This window comes from Anarhichas minor, unplaced genomic scaffold (genome assembly GCF_050575085.1).
Source record: "Anarhichas minor isolate MPS153535 unplaced genomic scaffold, ASM5057508v1 ptg000009l, whole genome shotgun sequence".
NCBI classification, from domain to species: domain Eukaryota; kingdom Metazoa; phylum Chordata; class Actinopteri; order Perciformes; family Anarhichadidae; genus Anarhichas; species Anarhichas minor.
Window position 1 is genome coordinate 674,189 of NW_027466455.1, and position 8,815 is coordinate 683,003.

Below are 8,815 nucleotides of genomic sequence, written 5' to 3' on the forward strand. Positions count from 1 at the left end.
GGCACCCTTGAGCATTGAGTATCAAGGAAAGTATGAACAGTTAGTGTTCCACTAAAAAGCATAGATGCTGGGCTATGAACCCAGGACCTCATACATGCAAAGCATGCATTCTTCCACTGAGCTGCATCAATGGTTGATAGTCATATAGGTTGATTGATCTATTTTATTTGGAAGAAGTGCAACGCTACGACAGATGTTTTTGATGAATGTCGTTATATGAAGCAGCCTTGAAACAGTTGGTATCTCAGTATTGACAAGATTTCACAATTTGGAAGGGTTGCTTCTTTGCACGACACCAAATAGCAAGTGAATATGCAGGGGACTGAATCCGGGACTTCATCCATGCAATGTTTAATAATTTAACATTTAGTTGAGGAAGCAGGAGGAGCGGTAGCAGCATTATCACATTTTCTCTACGTATTGGTTACTGCAGTGATCATGACGGATTCAAAACTACATTCAATTATGATCCACTTTGTTAAGATCCACATTGCTCTATATTGTCTGTTGTCCTTTTCAAAGTTGTATTAAAGGTGCTTTGTGGAGTTTTATTGGGAATACTAGTGGTCAAAAACCCCACAGGCTACCTTTTACTTTTAAGTACTACAGTACATCATTCAACTCATTGAATAGTATAATCTTCAAGGGTTTTGTGTTTTTCCTATTTTAAGGAGTAATTAAGTATGTACATAACATAATTGAAGACTACTTTGCTGGAAAAACATGGTGGTTCTTAAATCATTAATTTGTGTAACTACACGTTCTGACAGAATATGTTGCAACATATGTTGAATTATGTTACTTTAGTCGGGTTCCCATTTAAAAGAGACATTTAATACATTCAAAGGAGCTTGTAAATAGGACTCAAACAGCATAGAGGAGCCTACTTACAATTTCTGTGTACTTATATCCTATGTTAGTCACTTCATGATATTCATGTTTATGTTAAACAAGACAAACTTCATTCATTTTCTTCCCACAACTGTGGGTGTAAATAATATTTACAGTCGTGGACACCATTCTGACATATAGTCTTCAACACGTCAGACTGTGGGTTATCATATCTGCAGACAGCCACACATATGCACAGGGAATCATTTCATTAGTGATCTATAGTGCCGTGTAATCAACCTCTGAATCAACTGAAAGAAATAATCTGTTTCTGCCATATAATTATAATCTCTTACCCTTTCAACACTGGCTGCTGTGTAATTACGCCAATGTGATCTGACTGCAATGTCGATTTTTTTTCTGTAAATGCGAGTACAAGGCTTACAATGTAGTCGTCTTCTCAATAAGCTACTATACAGGACACAGTTTGACAGAACGCTGGGTCTTGGTATCAGACTCAGTGCTGAAGCTGGACTCGGTACAGTTTTACAGCTCTGACTCCAGTTCAGCCGGAGCTTTCTTTCCCCTCAAACAATAAATGCTTTCACACTGAAAGACCTTGAACATTTTAAGCAAAGCAACTCTTTGCCTCTGAAATAGGAATATTCCACATCTGCCCGGGCCCACATTGCAGCTCAGTGATAAAGCAAACAGAGGCAACCGGAGCCAGAGTCAAACTCTGTGGTAGTGTGCGCTTTAAAGGGTTTACATTTCTCTGCTATCAGCCACCCACAGCAGCAGCAACTGTGCTTAAAATCAAGGTTCCTGCAATAAAACATCTACTGTGAAATCTACCGTAGTGATGTAACTCATTCCTCCCCTAAAATTGACATTTATTCTTTTTGTGAAACACGTAGACCTTTCTGCCTGCTGCTAATGATGCCCAGTGCACCCACCCACCACACCTCTTTTTAATGACTAAGACCCCTCTTTTCCAGCTGGATGAGGGTCAAAACATGTTGTCAAGAACAGCTTAGCACGACAGACCTGTCTTATCCTTTATCAGGAAACAATGACCCTAATCGCCTCACATGCTGCAAATCTACAAGTAAACAAGCTTACCGCCTACCATCCTCAGCTCACCCGGACTAATAAAACACACACACACACACGGGTTGTACCAAAATGTACCATGCATGGATGCTTGATACCCTACCCAACATTTGAACAACACATTTTTGTTTGCGCTACTGCAAGTGCAGTGCTGCAATAGTGAGATAAAATTTTTTATGTATTTGGAGTCAACACTGAAATCCAACTGAGTCACTCGTTTTGCTTGTTCTTGGACCGCACTTCAAGCACCTGTGGAGTAGATGATCCACTATGTAAGCAGCTGTACACCTCAATTCAAACATAGTACAAGCTGGTGTTTAAACCCGCTGCCTCTTCCTCTGCACCCCCACACTCACAATCCTGTTTTTCAGATTTGTACGCTGCCGATCACAGAGTGTTTTTTCACCCTCACTACTCTTGTATTAATGTCACAGTGAGCCGAGGAGCTTCACTTTGTACCAAGCACTTGTTTCTTCAATTAGATCTCAGTGGGGCGGAGGGGTACAATGTCGTACTCGCCCGAGGCTCTCTCCTACTCTCTGCCTCTCCACACAGCAAGAGTGGGTTAACAGGATTAAGGGGACATTTGCATTGGGATGGGTGGAACGCCGAGTATGTTGGCAGGGACTCCATCATGGTATGTAGTCAGATATCAGCGAGAGAGAGAGAGAGAGCTCAACGTGTAGCGTATTTAGGTCAGATTTGAAAATTGCATACACTAATGCATACACAAATACACCCAGAGGATGTTAAGGACCGGAGGAGCAGACAGATAGATAGATCCCAGTCAAAGACACTGTTTAAAAGGGCGACAGGAGGCGGTGTCGGGGGTTGTGCATCTTGACGTTGGATGTTGATCTAAGAAACTGAATCTGGATCATAAGAGAGTTGATGTTGGCATAATCCACTTAATCTGATTGAGGGCAGCGTCGTCTTCACGGGCTCAATAATTGATAGCACCATCTGCTGTGGAGTCAATCTAGAATCCCACACATAGGGCATTAGGTTAAAGCAATGCTGGGTAATCACGTTTTACCTTTATTTGCCACGAGGAGACTGATACTGAGTAGTTCAATTAAACGTTTCATCATGGTGAACACAGAATGTGCTTGTAGTTCTCTGGGTTTGTGGGTGTGTCTGCTGAGAGAACGTTCAGTGTTCGGGTCTGTGTGGTGATAATGTTTGCACTTGGAGTAGCAGACGCTGGAGCCATTAAGTGATTTCAGTCGTCACACTTTAGGCTAGCTATTTCAACAGTCTTTTCCATTGCTCTGAGCTAACCATTTATCCAATCGTATCCATCTACTTTAACCATGTAGCCTATCCCTTTTGTTTATTATATCTATCCATCTATCCACAAGGTTTAGCTAGCCATTTATCCATTACTCACAGGTGTCATAGACGACTAAAAATCGAATTTCTTTTTTATAAAACGACTCGAGCTGCTCCACAATATTTCCACGCATCCCCTGGCAACTGCTGAAGTACCTCCCTGGTTGTGGATCTCTGCATTACATGATTAGACTTCGCGGTATTCAATTGGAGTGAGCAGGCATTATTGAATAGCAGAATGTGGGTCTTAAGAAGCACTTCTTGGTTCTTCGAAAGGATGAGGCTAACGATTATATTTCAGCTCACACTGAAGAATGGCTACACCACCGACGTGCCATCTAATTATAGCTGAAACAATCCCCTTAATTAGACAGGGCTTTCTGATAGGATATGTGTGGGTTTGTGTGCATCCATGTGTTTGCTGTCTAGATTGTGCTCGTGTAAATAATTGATTGGTCAGCATTGTTTGAACATCTTTAATTCAGTGCACAGGGATGGATAGCACACGCAGTTCTCCCCCATGACTGCACGGGAGAAGTGCCGGCAAACATGTGCTCATTTCTGACTGATCAAAAACACTATTGTTAACACTGAAAACATGCACGACACACTGCATGTGATGATAGGAGATGCTTTCGTGTCCTCTGCCAAGCATTGTGTCGCAACACCTCAGCAGGTGCAGCCACATGAGAAGCCTCTCAACGTGTCTCCATGTTTCTTGGAAGCATCAGTCATGTTGTGTTCATGTCACGTTGGAAAGAACAGGTTGACAGATTAGTGCAAATTAAGAACGTTGGATTTGAACCTATGAATTGAAATAAACCAGAGGGCAGATACCAGGGATTTTCTGGTCTTTCCTAATTACGTTACATCCAACATGACATGCATGAGACATACCTGTAATACAGCCAAAGGAATGTCCTTGCAAGAGTAGCTGAGATGGAACTCTCTAACTCATCCATCTACGAGGGAATGAACAGCTATCACTTTAAGGAGAGTGTGCTGTTTTTGTATTGGTTGATTGCAACGAGGGACTCATGCATCCATTGAAGGTAAGAAATGGAGATGTTGGGGATTGAACCCAAGACCTCATACATGCGAAGCATGCGCTCTACCACTGAGCTACATCCCCTCTCTGAGTGGCCATGTGTGTTGGGGTAAATCGATTGATGGATGGGTCAACAAAACATCCATCTCGAACACAATAGACAGCTGTAGATTTTCCGTATGTGTACTGGGTCAGACTAAATAAAGATGGAACACAGCATATATTTCTGCCTAATAAAACTGTTCACATTAAGAGTAAATATCCCTTTGGAATGATGCAGTAGCCGCTCAAAACCTCCAGCGAACCATATCACAACATCTGAACATTACCTGTACCCAAACTGGGGCTAATAAAGTGAAGCAGAGAAAAGTTGGAGAGGTTTTTTTAGAGGCATGTTAAGGCGGAATCTCTAAAAATTGGCTATTTGGGTACCATCTAGGTCATTTGAAATTTGCTTGTGTCACTGTAAAACTCAGTCACTTACTTTAATTTCATTTACATGTCACGATAGGTGTCACCATTGCTGGAGGACAGCTGACTGCGAATGAACCTCCATGCCATGCAAATGAATACCGACGCCTGGAATCAACTAGAAATGATCCAGAGACACTGGAGAAGCCATCAGCAACGTTCATATGCCCTCGAAAACAACGTGATAAAACAGCAAAGGTAAGACACAATTTATGGTTATAGCTGTATAAAGTGAAGTTTATTTGATCTCCTCTCTCCAAGTGTTGGTTGTGGAGTGATAAAACGTATACTGTGAATGAATCTGTGCAGTCTCAGCTTTTATAATGACATCGTTTGTGCTTGTAGCATGAAGTATATTGCTGGCAAGAAGAAGAATAAGCTGTTTCTTATTGTTATTTGTTTGTCTAACTCTAAGAGTCTTCATCAAATAAGTGTTTCACCTCTAGCACCTCCATACATAAGAGGTGGAGATGCTGGGGATTGAACCCAGGACCTCATACATGCGAAGCACGCGCTCTACCACTGAGCTACATCCCCCACTGTATTGCCTCACCGTATTGTAATTGCTGTAATTCAAAGAAGGCGGGGAGATGGTCTCAGTGTCTTCACCTGTCTGAACAGGAAGAGTTGAATCCATTTATTAAATAACAGATTCATTGATTCTATCTTATATCGTTCACTATATCAACCATCTAGTGGCAGGTTAACATGTCTGTGTATCTTGAGTAACCTGGACAAAAATATCCGCAATCATGTATCATTTGGGTGGAAGGAAACTAATCAAATGCTTTAACTTCAGTGTTGATCCAAATCTCCAGGTTTACCTGGGCTCAGCACAGCAAAATGCCTGAATCACTTCCATCTCCGCCCCGCAATAAAACAGCAGAGTCCATTGTCCGGGGATTAGCGGAAAAGGTTTTGGGCAGTTTCTTCCATTTCCTCCTCAGCAGAGGTGAGGGATGGGGGGTAAATCAGTTGGCAACCAGCCAGCTTCGACAGAAACACCAAACAATGCACATCACACAGGGTGAGTATTAACCCCACACTTGCCTTGTCATTTTTCTTTAGTCAGACATTGTGGGTGAAATGCTCTCATTCTGCACAGGGTTTCTGCTCTACGATTTAACGTGGAGCCTTTGACTGACAGCTTGAGTGACATATTTAGACAGAGGGAGGTATAGGAGAAAATGTGGACAGATGCAGCCGGAGAGGTGGAAAGTGTGATAGAAAAAAGGGACCGGGAGGGGGGGCGAGAGAGGTGAGAGGGAATATGCATGGGTGAGAGAGATAGGGTGCACTTCATATTGGGTTTAATTAGGGAAATGAAAGCTGTTAGCTATATGAGTGTTTCTGTGTGTGTGTGTGTGTGTGTGTGTGTGCGCATGTGTGAGAGAGTGCATGTGGCCCCTCTGCTCCTCGGGGCTGAAGTCCCCTGCCTTTTGTGACCCCCCCTTTCTTTCCCTCTCACACGCACACGCACACACACACGCACACGCACACACACACACACACACGTACACTTACACAAGCTGTTACTGAATAAGTGGGAGAGCAGAATTAACAGAATTCTCTTTCCCATGTCTGATTTTCTTTTCTGTCATCCTCCTCACCCACAACAATCCCCCAATTTCAACCAGTGATCCCCAGCCATTAGTCACACACAAACTCACACATGCACAAACACACACGTAGTGCAAAACCTTTGGCCTGGCTGCATGCATTCGCTCAAAATTTGTAAAACAAAAAAAAATGTATACATGTGCACCCATGCATTGCAAACATGCACACACACACACATGCTGTACAGTCAAAAAGACACATTTAAAGACAGGCACGCACACTGACACACAGATTAACAGAAGGAGTGCAGCGTCACGCATTGGGGCTTCCTTACATCGTGGTCTGAATATTAATGTGTGGGGACAGATAAGCAGCCGTGGCAATCCCTTTAAGGCCGTACTCCTCCCTGGTTAATTTATGCCTATCTGTATGCCCAATTTATGCAGATTTGGTGTTTCGGTTTGAACCAGTGTGGTTTGAAGGCTTCAATCAATCTGACTGTGACTGTGCATCTCGCTGTGTCTTTGTGTCTGCTTATAACGCCACCTAATTTACCGATACCTGGAAGACACCTGGTTAGAAGCCATGTTTTTCAGTGCATTGTGTTGTGTATTCACTTCTCCTCACCTGTCCAGCAGGGGGCAGCAGTCAAGCTTGACTTCAGCTCCAAAGAATTGGATGGATCCTGAATCAAATGTCAACGCCCTCATTATTTGCTCCAGATGCACTGGGGTCAGTCTAAAGAGACAGTGACCCATGTCTGGACCTCCACACTGACATTGATAAATATACTAGCCAGCCTAAAGTCAAGGGTGAAGGCAGGGTGGGGTTTTCCCCCAGCGCCCTGATCTCCAACTGCCACTATACTGATGAAGACGTCCATTGTGATACTGAGCGATGTTTACTCATTCAAAAGTCACTGGCCGCGTAAAGATGAGACGCTCGCAGTGTGAGCTTAATCGGGCTCGATTAGAGACGGCGCCACTCACTTCTTAGCTCCGTGTGGCTTTTCTTTATCATCGCTCCCTTACCTCCGACCCCTGTCCTCCTCCTCATCCCCCCTCCTCGTCAACCAAAGCCTTTAATCCGTGCCCCTCTGTGACCCCTCCCTTTTGTCCTTGAGTCGGGGTACATGTCTGCACCCCCGCCCCGTGAAATTGTCCGGTCAGCGCCGCCAGCCGTCCTGCTTTTCTCCTCAGAGAAAGAGCGATTTAGTGGGAGGCTGAGCGTTTCATTGCAGTTATGGCTGCTGCATAAATTAATCAAAATGTATTCGAATTACAACACAAGAGTGAGCAATTTCCAAACTAAGCATGCTACTGTTTATTGATTTTCAAATAAATGTGCGTCATCACCACCTTAAATCACATTGCGTTATATTTTTTGAAGTACTGAAGAAGTAAATGTCAAGACAAATGAATAGCACATGACAGAACACAGCCTCTCTGTGGATTATTAGTGTGGTTGAGGCCTGCAGACCATTGACCTCACTGTTTAATCATCTTTACTTAAAACGCTCTGCCCCCGATGATGTCAGATGACTGACAGGTGGATTAAGGAAGCCAGACCACACGGAGCAGAGTTAAAAGGAGCAGAGAGAAGCGTCCTTGACAAATGTTCCTTCTTTAAATGGATATGTCCAGTGGGTAATGATTGAATAATGCTCTCCTGCACTTTGCATTCACACTGTCTCATATGGCTAACAGAGAGATTCAATAGTAAGTTTACCTTTTTAAGCTTTTACTCCCCCTCACGTGGAGTTTCACTAAGTGTGAAGGGTCATCTAGTTCAGTCGAGGGAAACCTTGAAGAAAGCATTAGCTGGCATTTGGTTGGTCCTATTCAGAATTAAGAGGATAAATCTAAATCTGATCTGCACTTTTTAACACAAACTTATAATATAAGGATATAAGGATCTCTTAATTATTAAAAAAAAAAGAGGCTACAAAAAGTATTTGGAGAAAAAACAAAACTACTGGTTACAACCTTGCTTGTTCTCTATAAATCCCATTCTAAAAAGGGCACATCTCAGTTTGAATTCAGTATAAAGTGTTGCATGCATCCTCCAGGTTTTAGGACTTCTGCAATGACAGATTTCACTTTTACCACGACAGGCTTTCATCTCATTGTATGACAGGGCAGACAGTTCCATAATAGGATAATAGTCTAGTGGACACAGTGAAACCTGTAATCACTCCCTGACCCCACTGCCTGTCATTTCCCACACATGAAATTAATCTGTAATGTTAAAGAACCTCATAAAAACAACAACTTCCGCTAACCAGGAAGTTTGATACGAATCACTTGTGGCGTATCTTCCAAAATAAAAATATGTCCGCACCTGTCGGCCGTGACGTCACCCTCCTACCTGTTGTGTACCCTCGCGCTGCCTTTTTTTATGGAGGGCGGGGCACGAGACGTTCGGCTCCTAGTCCTACTCAGTCAGCGCTCGAGCGTTGTA

The 8,815-nt window shown here is 43.1% G+C and overlaps 2 non-coding genes across 2 annotated transcripts; both read right to left on the bottom strand.

Moving 5' to 3' along the window:
* Positions 1–4,336: 4,336 nt before the first annotated feature.
* trnaa-cgc (transfer RNA alanine (anticodon CGC)) lies at positions 4,337–4,408 on the bottom strand. Its single transcript has one exon. It is a non-coding gene; the product is annotated as a tRNA-Ala (tRNA).
* An 852-nt stretch (positions 4,409–5,260) lies between these two features.
* Positions 5,261–5,332, bottom strand: trnaa-cgc (transfer RNA alanine (anticodon CGC)). Its single transcript has one exon. It is a non-coding gene; the product is annotated as a tRNA-Ala (tRNA).
* Positions 5,333–8,815: the final 3,483 nt, after the last annotated feature.